Source organism: Herpailurus yagouaroundi, unplaced genomic scaffold (genome assembly GCF_014898765.1).
Source record: "Herpailurus yagouaroundi ecotype Mexico unplaced genomic scaffold, PumYag 214, whole genome shotgun sequence".
NCBI lineage: Eukaryota > Metazoa > Chordata > Mammalia > Carnivora > Felidae > Herpailurus > Herpailurus yagouaroundi.
Genome location: NW_024412445.1, coordinates 4918591 through 4939263, shown reverse-complemented (window position 1 = coordinate 4939263; position 20673 = coordinate 4918591). Strand labels below are relative to the sequence as shown.

At 49.4% G+C, this 20673-nt stretch overlaps 1 protein-coding gene across 3 annotated transcripts in view; it reads left to right on the top strand.

The window, feature by feature from the left end:
* LOC121017006 (growth factor receptor-bound protein 10-like) overlaps positions 1-20673 on the top strand; it is a 121584-nt gene that overhangs the window by 87663 nt on the left and 13248 nt on the right. The gene's annotated exons all lie outside the window — the stretch shown is intronic.

The window sequence follows — 20673 nt, the reverse complement described above, 5'->3', positions numbered from 1 at the left end:
GTCAGATCTTCATATACAGGTGCCCCCTGCTTTTGGAAAGTCCGTTTTCCACTGCTTCGCTTTTGCGAAAGACCTACCTCCATACTTGTCTTTGCTAACCGAAAGCGATCCTCCAAAGAGGATTTCCGCTTGGACAAAAAAGGACTCGGTGTTCCTTTTGCAGGGAGCCCGTATTGCGCGGGACAGTGGCCCCGCCATGCCCCTGTCCCCGAGCTCTACCCCGTGCTAAAGCATCCGGCCATCAGAGCCTTGAGCTGTGAGCCTCTCTGTGTCTTCCCTCCATTTATGTCGTCCATCCGGAAGCAAGATGTGTCTTAAGCTATCGGAGAAGGCAGAGAGAGGTGATTTTTGGTGCTTGGAACGCTCACAGGGTTTGTCATATAAATTAACGGTAGCGAGGGGAAAGCTGTCTTTCTGTTCAGGGGGCAAAACTTCACAGTCAGTTCTACGGAGATTTATCTAAGGATGCAACTTAAGGGCAACTTGATGTTACCTATCCAGGGCTCCTCCATGGTGAAATCTTGTGGATTTTGGCATTCTTTTTTTTCATGATTATTTGCTTTTCAGAGAGAGTGTGTGTGCCCAAGTGGGGGAGGGGCAGAGAGCGAGGGAGACACAGAATCTGAGCTGTTAGCCCAGAGCCCGAAGTGGGATTGCAACCCACGAGCCGCGAAATCATGACCTGAGCCGAAGTTGAAGGGCTTAACCGACTGAGCCACCCAGGCGCCCTGATTTTGGCATTTTCATATTTGCACTTAGGCTGGTTTGGTGGGTCTGTGCTCTTGGTAATTCTCCACCTTTCTGTGATTTCTTCTGTTCCCCTTGTGTTAATTTCTGATGGGATCATCGTGGAAAAGAAAGGACAGGGGTTAAAAGCAAATTGGGTCTTAGGGATACATGCTTTGATATGGGGCGGGCAGCCCAAGAAGGGACCCAGTCTGGTTTGGGGGGAGGGACCAGGAAAAAGGCACATGACTCATGGTGTGGATTCCTACAGAAGTTAAGTCCAATAAATTGTAGGGTTTAGAGCTGGGAGGAATTAGAATAATCAGGTTTTTTAAATTGCTTAAGCAGAAAGAGGATGGAATGTTGCAAAAATAAAAGCTGGGAGCTTCATAGGAAGTCAAAGAGATGTTTCCTCAAGTGTTAGAAGATTCATAAAACAGTCAGGCTTTTCTGTGTCAGGCACACTTTCCTGGTCGTCTTTTAGAAAACTTGTAAAGAGAAAGAGGAATATCGTTAATGTCGGCTTTGAAACTTTGGAAAATTTTAATTTATTACATTGCACTGCTTAGCAGTGGTCTCATTTAAGGTGAAATAATCTAAGTTTTGGTATTAATGTTCATACACAAGTCTATGTCCACGCTTTAGTCAAGAAAATTGACTCGATAGAAGGAAATTTACACAGAAGGAGCTTATTTATTTAGTTTTAAATTATTTATGTTGAGAGAGAGTGCATACGTGCACAGGGGAGGGGCAGAGAGAGAGAGAATCCCAAGCAGGCTCCACACTGTTATTTGCAGAGCCAACACGGGACTCGGTCTCACAAACCATGAGATCGTGACCTGGGCCAAAGTCAGATACTTAACTGACTGAGCCACCCAGGTGCCCCAGAACTTTTTTTTCCTTTTTAACGTTTCTCTGTTTATTTTGAGAGAGAGAGCAAGAGTGGGGGAGGGACAGAGAGAGAGGGAGACAGAGAGTCCCAGGGAGGCTCCGTGCTGTCAGCACTGAGCACGACGTGGGGCTCGATCCCACAAAAACGTGAGACCGTGACCTGAGCCGAAGTCGAAACCGTGAGCGTCTGCTCAACCGACTAAGCCACCCAGGCGCCCCTTGAAAGAACTTTTTGAAGCTTAAAGCTCCTTTAAGGTTTGACGACATCCAAGGTGTACTTTCAAGCATCCTGTAGATGTCACGCCTGCTTGGGTGGTGGCAGGGAGGGCTGTGCACCAAAGGCAGGGTGGGCTCCACGTGGAACAGAGCAGATCCCCTCTCTTGCTCCGGAGCTCCGCAGCCCATAGTTGAAGCTGAGGGTCTGATGCGTCCCCGCACCTGAAGCAGGGTCTCAGGGAATGAATGAACGCGTCTCCACCTGTGACATTGAACACCTTTCCCTCCACTCCTCAGTAATTCTGCACACAGAGCTTGTAAAACAGGACAGTCAGAAGGACTCAGCCTGGCTGCACCGCAAGACGGGTGATTCTCCATCTCCTACTGAGAAGTGAGCCACCCGAGTCAGCAGGTCGCGTTTCCATATGCAGTGAAGTCTGTCAAAGGCTTCGAGGGAAGCGTGTGTGTCACACTCAGGGCGGTGAATGACAGAAGAGTGTCATGAAGGACCGGACACCATGACGCGCACGATGGGAAGAAATGACAGAAACAGGTGGGCGTGAGGAGCCCACGTGTTGGAAGTGAGCTGTTATGCCAACAGTTATTGGCATTTTAATATTTTACTGTTTACTTATTTTGGAGACAGAGAGAGGGTGAGAGCTGGGGAGGGGCAGAAAGAGGGAGACACAGAATCCGAAGCAGGATCCAGGCCCCGAACTGTCAACGCAGAGCCTGACAGGGGGCTCGAACTCACTAACCATGAGATTGTGACCTGAGCTGAAGTCGGACGCTTAACCGATTGAGCCACCAGGCGCCCCAGATGGTGCTCAGAGAACTCAAAGGAAAGGGGAAGGTTATTCCACATCTAAAAGCATCTAGCAAGAATCTAGAAAACAGAGGACAAAGAGAAGATCTGCGGAGAAAATGCAGACTTCCCAGTGCGTGAACGATGGTTGGACTGACAACCAACCTGGGCACAGCCGGAAAATAACACAGGGTATTTTCAGAGGGTCGAGGGAGAAATGGCTGTCTGCCTGAAAGTGGATAGCGACATCTACTGAGAGCAGAATAAAGCTTTTTCCAGCAAACATTGAGCACATTTGTGACTGGCAATCTTCCCTGAAAGATTTATTGAACGCTGTACTTCAGTAAGAAAAGGCCGGCAGTGTAGGGAACAGTAGTAAGGTTAAACTGAACGTTGGATGATCATTAGACCCTGGGAGCGCACACGCGCGTGCGTGTGTGTGTGTGTCTGTCTTGTGAGGTTTGTTCCGTGAGTGATTCTGTCATCATAAGACCCCAGTTGGGGGAAGTAGAATGTAAAACGATTTGAGGCTATGTTAAGAAAAAGTATAGTAAGTTACGTACATATTTTAAAATCTTAGCTGCATCTAAAACACGGATTGTAACTAATGAAAGAATATGCGTAAAATCTGTACTCCTAACCTAGCAGAAGAAGATATAAGGGAATCTGTATTTAATGAAAACAACCGACATCACCAGGAAAGGAGAAAAAACAGGATGTGAAGAATAAAAAGGATGTCAGACAGAAAATACTAAATAAGATTGTAGGAGTAATTCCAAGGATATCTGTTAACAGTATTAACAAGCCCGGATTGGTAGAAATACATAGAACCCTGCATCCAACAGATAGACTCTTGATTCTTTTCTTTTTAAAACATTTTTTTTTAATGTTTATTTATTTTTGAGAGAGAGCACGTGAGCAGGAGAGGGCTAGAAAGAGGGAGACAGAGGATCTGAAGCAGGCTTCACACAGTGAGTGCAGAGCCCGTTGCGGGGCTCGAATTCATGAACTGTGAGATCATGACATGAGTCGAAATCAAGAGTGGGCAGCTTAGGGGCGCCTGGGTGGCTCAGTTGGTTAAGCGTCTGACTTCAGCTTAGATCATGACCTCATGGTTTGTGAATTCAAGCCCCACGTCAGGCTCTGTGCTATCAGTTCAGAGCCAGGAGCCTGTTTCGGATTCTGTGTCTCCCTCTCTCTCTCCCTTCCCCACTCATTCTTGGTCTCTCTCTGTCCTTAAAAAACGAATAAACATTAAAAGAAAAAAATTCTAAGAGTTGGCAGCTTAACCAACTGAGCCATCCGAGTGCCCCCTCTTGATTATCTTCTAAAATCTGTGTAACTTTTTAAAAAATTGACCACATAGGGGCACATGGGTGGCTCATTCGGTTAAACATCCCACTCTTATTCTCAGCTCAGGTCTTGACTTCAGGATTCTGAGTTCAAGCCCCATGCTGGGCTCCACACTGGGCATGAAGCCTACTTAAAAAAAATTTTTTTAAGTTAACCACATATGGAAAACTGCACTAAAGTTTTTAAAGTTTTTAAAAAATACTTATTTTTGAGAGAGAGAGAGAGAGAGAGAGAGAGAGCGTGCCCATGAGGGGGAGGGGCAGAGAGAAAAGGAGACACAGAATCCAAAGCAGGCTCTAGGCTCTGAGCTGTGGGCACAGAGCCTAATGTGGGGCTCGAACTCACGAACCATGAGATCGTGGCCTGAGCCAAAGTTGGATGCTTTTAGGCGCCCCTAAAACACTAAATTTTAAGCGATCCGTGTCATGCAAGCCACGTTCTTTGACCCAGTGTGATTAAATCAGAAGTCAACAGAAAAAGTTCCAAACAAAATGTGTAATATGCGTGGAAACTTTAAAACCCACTGTTACCCCAGTCCTGGGTTACAGAGAAACTCACAATGAAAATACCAGTTAGTCATTTAGAACTGAATGTAAAATGAGTGTACTTGCAGGTAGGAAGTTGTATGTTGCTGCTAAATTGTATTTGAGATTCCATTTCTAATCTTGGAAGAGAAACAAATTAGGAGCATCAAAGATGGATGGATAACGCTAAGGAATGTAGAGGGAGTAGTTACAAAAATTAAGATCAGAAATTACGAGAATGGTGAAGAAAGTATCAACGGGTAGGGACCAAGCGAAATGTCAGCCTTTTGCAAAATCTGGCGAAACCGTGAACCTCTAGTAGAGTCCCTCAGGAGGGAGAAGGCACACAGGAAAACCACACGAAGAGCGCGTCAGAGTTCAGACAAGAAAACCACGAACGACTTCATGCCTGTAAATGTGAAAATAGGGGCGAAATGGATAAAGGGTCGCAGCAACAAAGACAAAATTGCAACACCCAGTGCTGACACCGATGTAGAGCAACAGAAACTCTCATTGCTGGTGGGAATGCAAGATGGCGCAGCCGCTTTGGAGGGCAGTCTGTCGGTTTCTTACAAAACTCAGCTTGCTCTTGCCGTACGACCCAGCAGTTGTGCACCTCGGTGTTTACCCAGAACAGCTGAAGATGCAGGTCCACGCAGAAGCCAACCCAGCGATGCGTGTAGCTGCCTTATTCGTCATTGCCAAAGCTCGGAAGCAACCAAGACATCCTCTGTTAGATGGATGAGTAAACTGGTGCGTCCAGACAGTGGAATATTCCTCAGCACTAAGAAGAGGTGAACTATCAAGCCATGGGAAGACAGGGAGGAGGCTGGGCCGCACGGTACTGTGTAAAAAGGAGCCCGCCTGAAAAGGCGACATGCTGATAGGATTCCAATTCCGCGATATTCTGGAAAAGGAAAAACTACGGAGGCGGTAAAAAGACCAGTGGTTGCCTGGGATGGTGACGGAAAAATCTTCTCTGGGTGGAGCAGAGAAGATTTAGGGCAGTGACAGTACTGACGTTATAAAGACATATGATGTTACCAGGATGGGTATGGCTGTGCAGGTCCCCATATAGCATGCACACTACCCGGAGCGAACCCTAGGTCAACTGTGGACTTTGGATGGTTATGGTGTATCAGCATAGGTTTATCCATGGTAAAAATGTACCATTTCAGTGAGTGATACTGATCAGCGGGGAGGCTCTGCATGTGGGGGGGGGGGGGGCAGTAGGTTTATGGGAAATCTCCATACTCTCCTCTGAATTTTGTCGTAAATCTAAAACTGCTCTAAACAAATAAAGTCTTAAAAAAAAAAAAAAAAACACCAAACTGACACCATTAGAAAAACTAACCTAGAGGTTACCTAAGAAAATCAAGAGTATTTCTCCTGCACGGCGTGCAGGGAGTGTTCCGTGACGTGACCTAATGTATAGCTCTGTGAGTAGCGTATACAGCACTCAGAAGTTTTAGGTAGAGACATTGGAAGAAATAAGAAAGAATAGTTGAAAGAGGAAAACAAAATGAAACAGTTTGACTCTTGGCAGAACACAAAATCTTAACAAAGAAATAACTCAGAAGAATGGAGTCAGTAATCAATACCACCCCCTCGAAAGGGCTCAGGGGTTTTGCAGATGAGTGTCACAAAACCTTCAAGGAGCAAATAATTTCCCTCCTTGTATGAGCTGTTGGAGAGGTAGTGCCCAGAGCCTCTCCCACTCATCTTACAGTGTTTTGTAGCTTTGCAGGAGACGGTCCAAGAAATCCAGATATGGGCATATTTCACATTACCGTAGAACCACAAGGTCCATGTAAAACATTAGTCCAATTCAGCGGTCGGTCGTAAACATCGAACAAACGTTATGACCAAGTTGGGTTTATTATGATTGTGCAAGGGTGCTTTACCATTGTTACATGATGAAGACTTTATAACACTTTCAGAGATTTAAGGGGAAAAGATGGGCATCTCACCAGTGACCACAAGAACATATACAATTCTCCACTCGTGCGATGCAAAAGAAACGATAAGAGAACAAAACTCTTACTGAACCAGTACTTTCAGAAACCTCCATAACCAGTTTCTAATAATATATTTGTCAAAAATGTACAGCATCCGTCATACATGCAGGAATAATATCAGAGTCGTGTCCATGAAAACCTGGAATCACACCCGAGTGCCTGTTGTCAGTGGGGTCTTAGCCAGTGCAACAGAATACTAAACAGAAATGACACTGAAACGGAGCAATGAAATCCGTGCCTATTTGCAGATTACCCAGACAGAGAATCCGCACAGACTTACAAACTTTTAAAATGCATGAGTTCTGGGGTGCCTGGGTGGCGCAGTCGGTTAAGCGTCTGACTTCGGCTCAGGTCATGATCTCACGGTTCTTGAATTCGAGCCCCGTGTCAGGCTCTGTGCTGACAGCTCGGAGCCTGGATCCTGCTTTGGATTCTGTCTCTCTCTGTCAGAAATAAAACATAAAAAAAAAAATGAATGAGTTCTTCAAGTGGGGAGATACAACGTGAGATCAACAGATAAAATGGCACAGTATCTTGTGCAACTATAGAAAACAATCAGGAGGCGTAATATAAAAAGAAATCCCACGGACAATAATAGCTAAAATCAGAAGGTATCTAGGAATAAGTTAAACTCGATTCCTTGACATTGTATGATGTTGCTGAAGCACATAAAAAAGACGTAAATAAACTGGAGCCCTATCCCACGATCACAAATCAGAAGACTTACCTCGCAGAGGTGTCACGTTATCAAATTTACCTTTAAATTTAATGCAGATGTGACCAAGTTTTGCAGAGTTTTGGTATGACTTGACAGATAGCTTCTAAATTTCTTTTTATTTTGAAGATTGATTTTATTTTTAAGTGTACTCTATGCCCAACATGGGGCTTGAACCTACCGCCCTGAGATTATCAGTCACACGCTCCCCCGACTGAGCCAGCCGGTCTCCCTAGAGGGCTTCTAACTTTAATGTGGGCGGGTGGTAACAAGGCTTCATTAAGAGTCCTCACAATTAGGAAAGTGTGTGAATGATTCGTAGACATAGAGACCCAACGACCAGAACAGACAATCCCGTAAAGAGACCTACCCATTTATGGAGATTCAGTGTAGCACAGAGAAGTCACAGCCGATCAGGAGGACCCGCGGGGCTGGGCGAGGGTGACTGGAGGATCCCTACCCCCATACTATCCTCAGTCATCAATTGCACGTCAATTAAACCACGGAAGGTGGAAAACAGCGGTTTTAAAAAACTTAAGAGTAGGGAGAATCTTCATGCCCTCAGGCTGAGAAAGAATTTCCTCTGTCCAGCTTAGCGCAACCGTAAAGGAAAACTGATGTTTGAGGGCATCGCAAACACGCATCTGTGTAGGGACATAGCGGCATTTAAAACCCTCACCGGCGTCAGCCTGAGGGGGAGAAAAATCATTGCGGTGCATTTAACGCGCGGAGTGTTAGTATCCTCGGCTTATCGCGAAAGTCCTGTAAATAGGAGAAACGGTCAACTGGGAGAACTGGCCAAAAAAGCGTGCGCAGGAGGGCACGCTGTGTCTGTGTCTGACTGCGGACACTCACGTCACACGGAACGTGGCAGCGACGGAGCTGGAGAGGGAGGGGGCCGAGGCTTGGGGTCTGTGATGGGAATGGAAGGGCACGCGCTTCTCGGTCAGGCGTGTCAGGAGGGAGCCGTCCAGCGCCCTCTGTAGGGAGTGGGCTCGGGTCACAAGACGCAGGCCTATGGGAACCTGCCGCCGACCCTGCGGGGCATGTCCGAGCCTCCCCGGCCTCTCTCTGCGGTGGACACCAGGGTCAGTGCTCGGTTCCCCGTAGCAAGATGCCCTGAGACCACATGACAGAAATTGACAGCCATCTGGTGCCTCCTTACTGTGCAGGGCGCTCTCGGATGCTCCGATTATGGGCCTTAGGTTTGCGCCATGTGTTGGATGTCGACTCGGCGGGTTGTTCGCAAGGGACCTGCTGTGCCAGACAAAAGATTCTCTGTGACTTTCCTTTACCGGCCCTTTCTCTGGCAGAAAGATTTAATGCTCTTGTTTGTATTCGCTTGCTCCTCATGTAAGCAGCTTAGTTTGGGGTGACAGTTGCTACAAACCCCTCACACTCCGGGAAGGGAGGCATTTTCCTTTAAAACGTTGGTGGCTTGGGGCACCTGGGTGGCTCAGTCGGTTGAGGGTCCGTCCGACTTCGGCTCAGGTCATGATCTCACCGTTCGTGAGTTCGAGCGCCGCGTCGGGCTCTGTGCCGACAGCTCGGAGCCTGGAGCCTGCTTCGGATGCTGTGTCTCCCTCTCTCTCTGCCCCTTCCCCGCTCATCTTCTGTCTCTCTGTCTCTCAAAAATGAATAAACGTTAAAAAAAATAAAATAAAATAAAAAGTTGGTGGTTTGGTAACAGCTAGAATTGTGCTTGGCTGGTTTTTTAAAGATAACGCTTTTATGGCGGTCAAATACATAGGACAGAAAAACTGTTCCTTTTAACTTTTTAAGTGCACAGGTCTGGCATTCGTTATTTTCACACTGTTGTGCCGTTATTAGCACCGTCCGTCTCAAAAACTTTAGCACCCCACACGGAAACTCTGCGTGCCTCAAGGCAGTAATTCTCCCCAGCTCTTGGTAACCTCTGTTCCGCTCTGTGTGTCTGCGGTTTCTGGTTACCTCACGTAAGTGGAATCACAGGATATTTGTTCTTTGTGCCTGGCTTATTTCGTGTAGCACGGTCTTTGGGGTTCATCCTGGCGCATCAGTTTCATTCCTTTTATGGCTGAAGGCTGTTCCACACAGCACACGCTTTATGTTGTTGGCCTGACCGTGAACGTGTGCTGGGTTACGTCCACCTGTAGCTGCAGCAAATAATACCTGTTGGGGTCCTGCTGTCCCTTCCTTTGGGTACAATTAATAATGTGGTCAAGCTTTTTCATTCTTTTCTTTCTTTCTTTTTTTTTTTTTTTTTATTTTGAGAGAGACGGAGACAGCGCAAGTGAGGGAGGAGCAGAGAGAAAGAGAGAGACGATTCCAAGCAGGCTCCGTGCTGTCAGCGCAGGGCCCGGGGTGGGGCTCGATCCCACAAACCGTGAGATCGTGAGCTGAGCCAAAATGAAGAGTCAGACGCTTAACCGACTGACCACCCAGGCACCCCTGGGTCAAGTATTTTCTTGACAATATTTTTGATAACGTGAGGTGTCCGAGGATTTTAGAAGTTTGGCTTTTTCTCATTTTATTTTATTTTTAATTTTTTTAAATGTTTATTGTTATACTTGAGAGAGAGAGAAACAGAGCGCTAGCAGGGGAGGGACAGAGAGAGAGGGAGACACAGAATCCAAAGCAGGCTCCAGGCTCTGAGCTGTCAGCACAGAGCCCGATGCGGGGCTTGAACCCACGGACTGTGAGATCATGGCCTGAGCTGAAGTCGGACGCTTAACTGACTGAGCCACCCCGGCGCCCTGGCTTTTTCTCATTTTAAACAAGTTGTTTCTGACGGCTGTCGCTGCTCACTGCAGATGCTGAACTGAGCGACCACTCTCACCAGAGCACAGCTGAGCAAAGGTGGCCCAAAGAGCTGTTTCGGGTCCGCTTGTGGAGGGTGCTACAGTTGCCTGCGTGTTTGTTTCCAGACCGCGGTCCATTTGGAGACGGGGATATGTGTGCATCACGGTGAAGCCTCTGAAGATGTATTTAAACCATTGCCCATGGCCCCTGGAGTCCTACATCAAGGGACCCAGCGGCTCCCGTGGAGACCCCAGACCCCAGCCCTCGGCTCCTGAAACTGAGCAGTGCCTTTCCGCCCCGGCCTTTCGCGCTCCTGTCCAACCTGTCACGGCTTCTGGCTGTAGCTTCTCTTGGTTGTCCGTAAGCCAGAAGGATGGTTGTTAGCACGCAGTTTCAACGTGCAGAGCTCTGTGGGGGGGCCTGGCTTCCTTTCCCGTAACCGTGTATGTACGGAGAGCAGATGTGTCGTGGGCGTATTTCAGGACCTTCCGTATCTCGTTGGGTAATCGGTTTGCCGAGTGGAAGAGACCAGAATTAGAGAAGATTGTCAGTAGAGAAGGTGAAGTAGGTCGAGAAAGATTGTTGTGTTTTGTTTCCTCCCCTGCGGGGAGCCACGGCAAATGTCACAGATGTTGGGGGCAGCCAGGCTTTGGACCAGTTATTCCCTGTGTCTGGTTTCTTCCAGGGGGTCAGGGGAGGACCCTGAGACCGTGGGTGAGTTAGTAACCACTTTGCGGTTGAGATTCTTCAGTAGCAAATACCCATCTCACATCATTACTGTGAAATACGTTTGATAGGACAGTGATAACTTGGAGTCTCACGCTTGTCCCCACGTGTCTTTGGAGTTTTCACTGTCATCGGAGCCACATAGGGGAAACTGAGCCGGAGATGTTTGGTAACTTGCCCAGAAGTGACAGAGAAGTCACACACTGGTAAAATCGGAATCAAAGCCAAGTCCGTGCAGCTTTACGCTTGGAGGTAACTTAGGGGAAACATGGAGCATGTGCCTGTACATATAAGCTGTCCTGCAAGCATTACTTTATGTACCATATTTACCCCTTTCTCCCGAGATCGTGCGTTTCTTGCCGGTAGGAACCATGTCTGACTGATCCTGGAGGTTCTGCGATAGTGCCTTGTATTTAATAGTTAATGTTTAAAGAATGCCTGAACTCACATGCCATAGATGGATGTGGCTTCCAGAAAGGTCCTGCGTTCCTGCCCCTTCCCGCCACGTGGGAAGTCCTGGTAATTCCAGGCACCTGAGATGAGAAGAAGTTAACGAAGACCTTCCCTTCGTGTGGTGCCATTTAGGAGGTGACAGGAGAGCTTGGGTTGGGATGACAAAGGACGAAATCAGAAAGTCAGCTGAGTAGACCGTGTGGCTCCTGCTGACCGTAGCTTTTGGACCAAGCTCGAGTCGTGGTTCATTGGATGCCCTCTTACCTACTTCTCCTTTTACTGTGTTATCCACGAGAATATCGTTGACGTTCTACCCGTTTCACACACGCGCGCACGTGCGTGCACGCATGAAAGTAACTCTTCATAGTGTCATTTCCTCACAGGAAAACAGTGCTGTCCCCTAAAGATAAAGTTCTCTTTCTCCCATTCCCGTTCCTGAATAGTAATGAACATTGGCCTCTGCTTGGACATTGAAGCCAAAAAGTGATTATAATTTTGATTTCTTTTTCTCTCCCTCCATGCCTAATCACCTTTTATTAGGGCTGAGATGCCAAAAGGCGAGGAGGAAAATCCTCCCTAATCCTTCTCCCACAAAATGACATCTTGCCGCCTTTTGGAATACATTCGGGCCACGTCTAATAATTGCGTTTGCCCACGTGATTAATGCTGCTTCTGCAGGATCCGTCTAAATAAATGCCTGTAATGCTTACAGTCCTTCAGAAAGGTCATGATTTCTTGCCTCTACCCTCTGTGTCTTAACATGTTTAGGTGACCTTCCTGTAGTAAAAACAGGTTCTTAATCTGTTAACCAGTGAATCGACCTAACTGTGCTATGCGGTGGGCACTGTTGTTAACCCATATTTACAGGGGAGGAAACCGAGGCTCAGAGGCCAGAAAAGCCACCCAGATCACCCCCAAATGGCTGGCGGAGCCCGTGTGTCCCCGCAGGTGGGCTGCAGCATTGGTGTCTCCCACCCCCGGGCCGCCCTCCGTCCTTCACAGTCCGCTCATGCCTTCCTGACCTTCTGACCCCCTTAGATTTTTCAGTGGGTCAACCTGAGATGATAGCGGTGGGGACCGAATCCCCCTGGTCTCGGAAGCAGCCAAATCGGTTGGACCCCTGCCGCCGCCTCCCCTGTCCTGAACCTGTGCTCACTTCATCCTTTGCGCTTGGAACAGTCCAGGTGTTCACGAGGAGCACAGAACAAAGAGGTACTGAGGTGCCCGTTGGCCCCACCTTTCCCAGCGGCAGGCGAGCCCAGACTCGACCTCCCCTTCCCGGTTCCCGTGTGGAACCGACACACTCATGTTTCACGTTGCCTTAGCTGTCAGGATGCTCGCCGCTGGAGAGCGGGCTTCATCCCTGAAGTCCTTGTGTTCTCCTCGCCTTCGCTTTTCTTCCTCGAGCTCCTTACCTTTCCTGTGTCTCATGTTCATTCAACAAAAATCTGTTACCTGTCCAGACCACGTCAGGAGCAGGGGACGCAGCGGTGAGCAGTGAGTTTTTAATTTATCGCTCATAGAACACATGGATCTTTTCGTCCAAGAAAGCGTAAATCCCATTTTTGGAAGCGGTGGGTCCAACTTAGATATAGTTCATTATTAAGATCAGTGATGAAAGAGTATCTTTAGATCTCCCTTAGGCAGAGAACTAGAATACGCTCTCTCCTAACGCCTTTTCCGCTATATTACGCTTTACTTAAATTAACTTATTAAAAAAAAAAAAATTAAAGGGAGAGGGGCAGCGGGAGAGGGGGAGAGACTCTATTTTTATCTCCCTTAGGTAGAGAACTAGAATACGCTCTCTCCTAAAGTCTGACATACCCTTTTCCACTATATTACACTTTACTTAAATTAACTTATTTAAAAAAAAAAAAATTTAAAGGGAGAGGGGCAGCGGGAGAGGGGGAGAGAATCTATTTTTTTTTAATGTCTAAAAAAATTTTTTTAAAATGTTTATTTATTTTTGAGAGAGAGAATCAGAGTGTGAGCGGGGAGGCGCAGAGAGAGAGGGAGACACAGAATCTGAAGCAGGTTCCAGGCTTTGAGCTGTCAGCACAGAGCCCAGCGTGGGGCTCGAACTCACGAACCGTGAGCTCAGGACCTGAGCCATAGCTGGATGCTTAAGTGACTGAGCCACCCAGGCGCCCCTTTAATGTTTGTTTTTGAGAGAGAGAGGGTGCACATGGGGTAAGGGCAGGGACAGAGGGCAACAGAGGATCCCAGGCTGGCTCTGCACTGACAGCAGTGAGCCCGATGAGGGGCTCAAACTCATGAACTGTGAGATCATGACCTGAGCCAAAGTCGGACGCTTAACTGACTGAGCCACACCCAGGAGCCCCTGGAAGAGAGAGAGAATTCCAAGTAGGTGCCACACTCAGCGAGGAGCCCAGTGCGGGGCTCAATCCCATGACCCTGGGATCACGACCTGAGCTGAAATCAAGAGCCACATGCTCAACCAACTGAGCCACCCAGGTGCCCCTAAATTAAGTGTTTCGTTTTTAAAACCTCAGTTAGCCAGCCCTTCCAAGTGAACATTTTTTGGAATGAGTTATTTTTCTTAGAGAATTTTAAACGCTATCCCCAAAGGAAGCTCTCAGGCTGGAGATTTCCAGCAAGGAAAAGTGAGCCCAACCTGTCCCTCGGGACAGAACGTACTGCTGCCTTCAGAAGTCATTGAACAAGGTTGCCGGTTTCACTTTCGTTGACACGGCTAATATTATATGTCCCCCTGCCAGGTGCCCCCATCTCTGGCTCGGCTCTCCAGACTCCCAGTTTTCCCCTGCGGGCGGGCACTGTCCACACAACGTCCGGTTAATCCTCTCTGGGGTCCTGCCACGCGCTGACAGACACCTGAGTGGGTTAAATAGTTGGGCGCTGGCGGTGTAGCCGGGAGCCTGCCCAGTGGCCCCCGCAGAACGTGCCAGGGAGCGGTAACTGACACCCGCCAGGCCTGCATTTAGTTCTGGACCAAGAGAGACTTTAATAATAGTCCTGACCTTTCCTGGGGGTGGGGGCAGGGACTGGAGGAGGTGGGGGGCATGGGCCGTTGCTCCTTCCATCCTGTGGCTGTATTTCGAATGCATGAAGAACAGTCCCAACCGGCCTGCGGCCTCCTTGGGTGTCAGATGGCTAAAGGCACCGTTGCCTGCCCGGGGGGTGCTTCCCACGCAGGGGCTCCGTGTCGCAAGCCCCAGCTGACGCCGAGCCAGCCAGCCAGAGTCTGCATCGGGCAAAATGGTTTTTACCCACCTCGGAGCACATGGGGAACGCTGGGTGACACTGGCTCCCTTACACGTCCCACTGATTGTGCCCCTGCCCATTCTCTGTGTGGCTGCCACTGGTTTTTTGGTTGGGTTTTGGGTTTGTTCTTGTTTTATCTTAAAACAGTCTGGGAAGATGATTCTGTGCCTCGGACACTTGGGTCTTTCGGTTGCTATGGGCAATTAAATCAGTTGTTGCCCTCAGATCTTCTCGTGTGTGTGTGTGTGTGTGTGTGTGTGTGTGCGCGCGCGCGCGCGCATGTGTGTGTATGTTTTCCTCCTGAAAACTGATCGTACCTGGTTTCGTTTCATACTTGTTCAAGTAGGTGTCTGTCTTTCCAATTTATTTCTAGGCTCCTTGTGACCAGGGGTCATGTTTTCGTTTTTTAATCTTTGTGGCGGGGGGGGGGGGGACCCGAAGAGGATGTTGGATTTTTTAGCCTCACTGGGGTAGGAACTGAGGCTCCACGAATAGCTGTGTGACTTTGCGTTGGGTATTGTAACCCAGCTGAGCCTTGGTTTTCTCATCTGTGAAATGGGCTTGATAGTCTGTGGCTCGTGGGTATGGTACAGGGTTTATGAGTAATCCCAGTGAATGTTTGCATTCTGGGCCCCGCTGCCTGCACACTCTCTCTCTCTCTCTGAATTACTCTTTAACCAGCACGCAGGGCATTGGACACAGCAGACAAGGAGTGTTTGTTCAAGGGAATACTGCATCCCACCTTGTTCGGGGCCCGGTGCCTGCTCCTTGGAGATGTGAGCAGGGAGCCCCTGACTTGAGAAATGTACCCTTCTTGTTCCATCTGGAAATGGAGCCCCTTGGTAGTGCAGAGCCCGCTTACCACCAAGCCTCACTCCTCATGTTCCAGTGTCTCCGTGGGCCACACCGCGGGGGAACAGGCGTGGAGGGGGGGAGCAAGGTGTGATGTACAGAGCAGCATCTTCTCCTGAGAGAGGTTCAGCGGCACCCACAGTCGAGCGGGGAAGCCTGAGGCTCTGGGGTGAAGGAAGAGTGTGCTTTCGAAGGGAGAGACATTGTTCAGAGCGGGATGCCCCACGCACTTCCTGGATGGGGGCAGAATTAGCATCTTTCCCTTGGCCCTGTGATCTCAGGGATGAGTCTTTAGGCCCCACGCCCTCAGGAAGGCCTACAGGGGTCCGGGTCTGGCCTGCTGGGTAAGCTTCCCGCAGAGCCCCCCTTCGGGGATACGCGTCAGCCCTCCTTGGAAGCAGCCCATCTGGCCTGTATCCGCCTGGCGGCTTGTGTGTAACCTGCCTGGTGGGCCTTTTTCCAAGGAGGGGAAGGGTTGGAGGCTTAGTAGCCCCCAGGGAGTTTGGGAACGCTGCCTGGCTGACTTTCTAGAAAATTCTACAGCTTGATTTATGGAGGCTGGGGACTCCAGTGTTTTAGGTATTCAACTAAAATTTACTGAGCACCTATTGTGTGCCAGGTAAGAAATTAGATGAAGCAACATAAATACGTGTGGAGAGTGTAAAAACCAAGCCCACAGCCTCCCACTGTGCTCCCTCCTCCACTGTTCTCGGCCCTGAAACCTGGGTCCAGAGGGACCTTGTCCTGGGGCATTAATCAGAAGGCACCGCTTAATTTCCCTTAATTGAGAAATCATTATCATAAGAATAGTAAGTCCTCAGGACCTCCATTCATTCCCTGCCGAGACTCCAAAGGATTGGATTCAGATGCATCCAGGTGAGCCCTAGGGAGCTGTTAGCTGGAACCGAAACCACCCAGATGCTCCTGGGAGGACACATCTGGATAATGAGACCCTGCCTGCCACCTCTGGAATGGCCCTCTTTCTGGTTAAACCCTGTTTCCTTCCACATCCTGGAAAGCCAGTTCCTGTCTCCTGGGCGTTGCAGTTCTGGGAGTTGTGCCATTTCTTGGAATCGCCTGGTACGTTCTCCTGGAATGACTTTCCCCATCCTGATGCCTTGGAAGTCAGGCTCTTCTTAGAGCCGAATGCCCTCTAGTTGACTGTCTTGCCTGTACACAGAGATCTGGTTTTAAAACCCTTCTCTTCCGCCAAGAGTGGGCATAAAGGTCGTAGGAGAGTGGCCTCTGGGACACTTTCCTGGTTTGGCCACTGCCTCCACTGAGGCAAGGTCGTCTGTCTGGGGACACACACCGCACCTTGTACTGCTGTTACCACCCCCTGCCTGTCGCTACCCTCTCTCGCAAGATGCTGAGGGGTTCCTTCCCTCCCCTCGGTTGATGGGAGCCCCTTTCTGCCAGGATCTCGGCTTGCTTCCTTCGCGATGTCTCCGCCCTCGAGCCGGTGGACGCAATTATTTTTCCAGAGGCAGGAAAAAGTTTCATCTCCGTCCTTGCGACTTTAGGGTTCTCGCGGTCACCCTTTGCTGAAGCCGGCAGAAGGGACTTGATCCTCAGGTGGCGGGGACTCGTGTCTGTTTCGCCTACATCTGTATTCCCAGGGCCTGGAACGATGTCACTTGTGTATTAGGTGTTCAGTGTTAGTACTTGACGGAGGAAGGAAGATATTGGCCACACGAATGGATTTTACTCTTATGGAGTTAGATTCACAGAAACAGAGTGTTAGTGGTGAATGAGATAATAAAGACTCCCCACTGTCTGATTGGCCTTTAACACTTTGCCTTGCCTAGAGGACAGTCCCCTCGGTGAGTGATGGACTTTGGCCTGGATTTTCCCTCTTCAGCTCCAGTGTGCTCGCACTCATATTTTTAGGATTGATGGAAAGTGAGAACCTTCCAGAGTGACCAGCTGTTTGCACAGGTCTTGCGCTCGGCTTGTGGCTGCTTTATGATGTCACAGAAGAAGTAAGGGTCCGTGCCAGAGTCTGGAGAAGAAACACAGTAAATCACTAAGGAGAAAGATGCAGTTAATTTTTGCTTTTTTTTTTTTTTTTTTTTTGAGTGATGTTTTGTGGGCATGTTTCTGCCCTTCTCCCCCAACTAATTGTCTTCTATTAAGTACAAATAGAGACGGTACCCCGAGTCTGTACTTCTTTTTTTTTCCCTCTGACGTGTAGCTGAGGTCCTTCCCGGAGAGGAAAATTCTTTTCCCGTGTCGTATTTGCTTCACGGTGCTGAACACAACCGCCTTCGCAGACCCGAGAGAAGCTTCGGTGCCATCTAGATGCTCCCTTGCAACAACATGCGACAACACGGCAGGACACAGTCCAAGAAAGAAGGAAACTTTCCACTCTCGCTGGGTCGTGTTCCCCCAGCATCAGATTCCAGCTCTTGAATTTCAATGAGCGGAATCCCTGAGGGAAGTGAGGGGCTTTCCTTTTTAGGGGAGGCGGAGTGGAGGGATAGAATTATTTGACCGTTCTCTAAAACACACAGATTAAACAAATGAATCTCACCGGAATCAAAGTCCAGTGATAGCGGTTAATCATTATCTTCACTTTTTTTTTTTTTTTGCTCGTTTTGCTTTGGTCGTAGTGCTGTCTGGCCACCGGCATATCTGCATTTCATTCTAGGATCTGCCCTGGACTTTGTGACGTACCCTTCCCTCTGAGTATTGCAGTGCTCTGGGCTGTCACATGGCCCCGGAGGCAAGAAGGAGGAATTTGTTGGGACGCCTGGGTGGCGCAGTCGGTTAAGGGTCCCACTCTTGTTCAGGTCGTGATCGCACAGTTCCTGGGTTCGAGCTCTGCATCAGGCTCTGTGCTGACGGTGCGGAGCCTGCTTGGGATTTTCTCTCTGCTCTTCCCCTGCTTGTGTGCTGTCTCTGTCTCTTGTCTCTCTCTCTCAAAATAAAAAAAACTTAAAACTAAAAAAAAAAAAAAAGGAGGAGGAATTTGTCAGGATGGGGAGACAGAGCCCAGCCTCCCTCCCTGAAAGTCACTGCTGGCACCATTCTGGGCCACTTGTAGGCCTGGCCACACTCCAGGGACACGTGGGAAGTGGGCACAGCTGTGAGTGATCATGGGCTTACCCTGTTTCTTACAGGTAGGGTTGGGCGTCGCCCAGGCCGTCATACGATAGACACCTTACCATAAGATGAATATTGGCGGGTCGGGACAGCTACCTGCCGCGTGGTCCCCAGGACTGGAGTGGGCGAAGCATATGTATCTGTACCAAAAGCCAATGTTTGTTAGGAAGTGGGATCCGTGTTCAAGTGCAACATCTGAAATGAGCAGCCGGGTCCTGGACCTTCCCAAACCAGTCTTCCTGGGGCTGCCTGATGAGTCACCCGAGAAGCCAGCCCCAGGGTCCCCGCCTCTGGGGCCTGGGGATTTCCCGAATCTTGTTTTGCCTCGTGTCTAGGTCCTGACACCCATCTCTTAGATGGAATAGCTGTCTTCCGGACGTGACGCTTGACTTCTCTGCCCGGCTAAACCCCTGTCCCCGCTGGTCACCGTGGGCCACATTCCGCATTGGCCCCCAGGAGCCCGCCCCTGTGCTGGCCAGCAGGGGTGACGTGTGCATCATTTCTTCGGCCCTGGTAGTGGAGGAAGCTGCCTGTGAGTGGGGATGGCGGCACGGGGGAAGGGTGGCTTTGGCCCGAGCACCTCCAGGAGCATGACCATCAGGGCAGGCTGACCTGGCCGAAGGCACCATTGTCCGAACAAGCACCCTGACCTTTCTGAAAGAAAACAGATCGGACTTCTCATGCGGGCTTTTTCGCCAGCAGCCATGGGACCTTGACCTCACTGAGCATGAGGGTATTTGTCTCACTCTGAAATCGGCATTATTGTCCCTGTTGTTATTTTAAGGATTAGTCATCAGCCATGTGAAGTGTAGGGGCACATGATACGTACTTGGTAACCGCAGTCACGGGTGGTTATCGCCACTGCGTGTGGACACCCAGGTCAGAGGTCAGGCTCCCGGTGAGGCCACCAGGTCACCGTGTGGCACATTGGATTTCCACTCCTTTGGGTCTCACTTTGCTGAACCATGCAGGATGATTCACCGGGAAGCCACACCTCGAATACTAGGAAGGAAAGGGAACCGAGAGACAGGCTGAACGTGCAAATAGCAAATACCAACCTGCATCGTGTATTTCCAGTGTTTTCCTTCGAGCTTTTTTTTTAAGTTTATTTATTTTGTTAAAAAAATTTTTTTTTTAATGTTGGCTTATTTTTGACAGAGCATGAGCGGGGGAGGGGCAGAGAGAGAGGGAGGGAGACACAGAATCCGAAGCAGGCTCCAGGCTCCGAGCTGTCAGCACAGAGCCCGACGTGGGACTCGAACCCACGGACTGTGAGATCACGACCTGAGCCGAAGTTGGTCACTCAACCGATTGAGCCACCCAGGCGCCCCTATTTATTTATTTTGAAAGAGAGCATAAGAAGGGGAGGGGAAGACAGAGAATCCCAAGAAGGTTCTGAGCTGTCAGTGCAGAGCCCAACATGGGGCTTGAACTCATGAACTGTGAGATCACGACGTGAGCTGAAATCAAGAGTCTGGACACTCAACCAACTGAGCCACCCAGGCGCCCCTGCCTTCCAAGTTTTGAAAGAGCCCACGAACTTGAACACGTTTGCCTCCTAGACTGTCTTTTGAGTACTTCCTCGCCGGCTGTGTGTGCAGGCAGGACAGGGGCTGATAAATCTGGGAGTCACTCAGTCGCTGACTGGTTGTCAAGGCGGTTTCTGGTGTCAGGGTTTTGGAATTGTGGGAATCCTCCCTCTTTCCATGCGGGACATAGGATTTCACCAGATCCTTCCTGAAATACTGATTTTCCTCCATCCATTGTTAACCTGGCTACATGCAGGGAAGGGGAGGGTGAGGGCATCTGGGCAGCCCTGGGCGGGTCAGCGTCCTGGGAACCTTGGACGGTGTCTCCCCTTGCGTCGGGACCAAAAGGAACCTGAATGCGTCAGACCAGGGTGGAGATGGGACCGGGGCTCCCTGCCAGTCAGGCAGCATAGGTAAAGCACTTCTCTAGACAGAATGTGTGTATCTACACACAGCTTTAAGGAAAACAGGTTACATTTTCATGAAAGCAGGGAATCGGTGATCTACGTGGGTTTTCTTGTCTGTGGAGCTATCTGCTGGGGCCCTGCATCTGTGACTTGCTCAGGGAAGCTCTGGGAGGGCTCAGGATGCAGTTCTAAATTAGCAGAAGAGAACGCCAGAGCTTCTCACGGAAGGAGAGAGGTGACCAAATAGCCAGCAGCCTCCCTGAGGGAACAGTCCTGCATTTGGAGTAGGGGAAAGAAAGGCACCCCAAGACAAGTAGAGAAGGTGTCAC